The following is a 303-nucleotide window of genomic DNA, read 5'->3' as shown; positions in this document are numbered from 1 at the left end:
TCGTTGATCTTAGGAGGCAAGAATGAATCCTTCGTTTCAGCTTTGAAACCGGTGCTGCGTAGCCATGCAGTGGTTTCTCTTGCCATTTTGCTGTAATTTGCTTTAGCTGCTTGTATTGATGACGTTACAGGGCTTATCTCTTCATTTATATTTAAATCAAGTTCAGATCCTTGTAAATGGTATATAATTTCTTGCTCTCATCGTATAGTTTAACAAATACAGCAGCCAGTCGTTGAATTTGGTGAGATATTCACAAAGGCCAATAGCAGCTGTCTTAAGTGACATCTCTAACTGGGCAAGACC

Source organism: Penaeus monodon, chromosome 15 (assembly GCF_015228065.2).
Source record: "Penaeus monodon isolate SGIC_2016 chromosome 15, NSTDA_Pmon_1, whole genome shotgun sequence".
NCBI classification, from domain to species: Eukaryota; Metazoa; Arthropoda; class Malacostraca; order Decapoda; family Penaeidae; genus Penaeus; species Penaeus monodon.
This window is presented reverse-complemented; position numbering follows the sequence as displayed.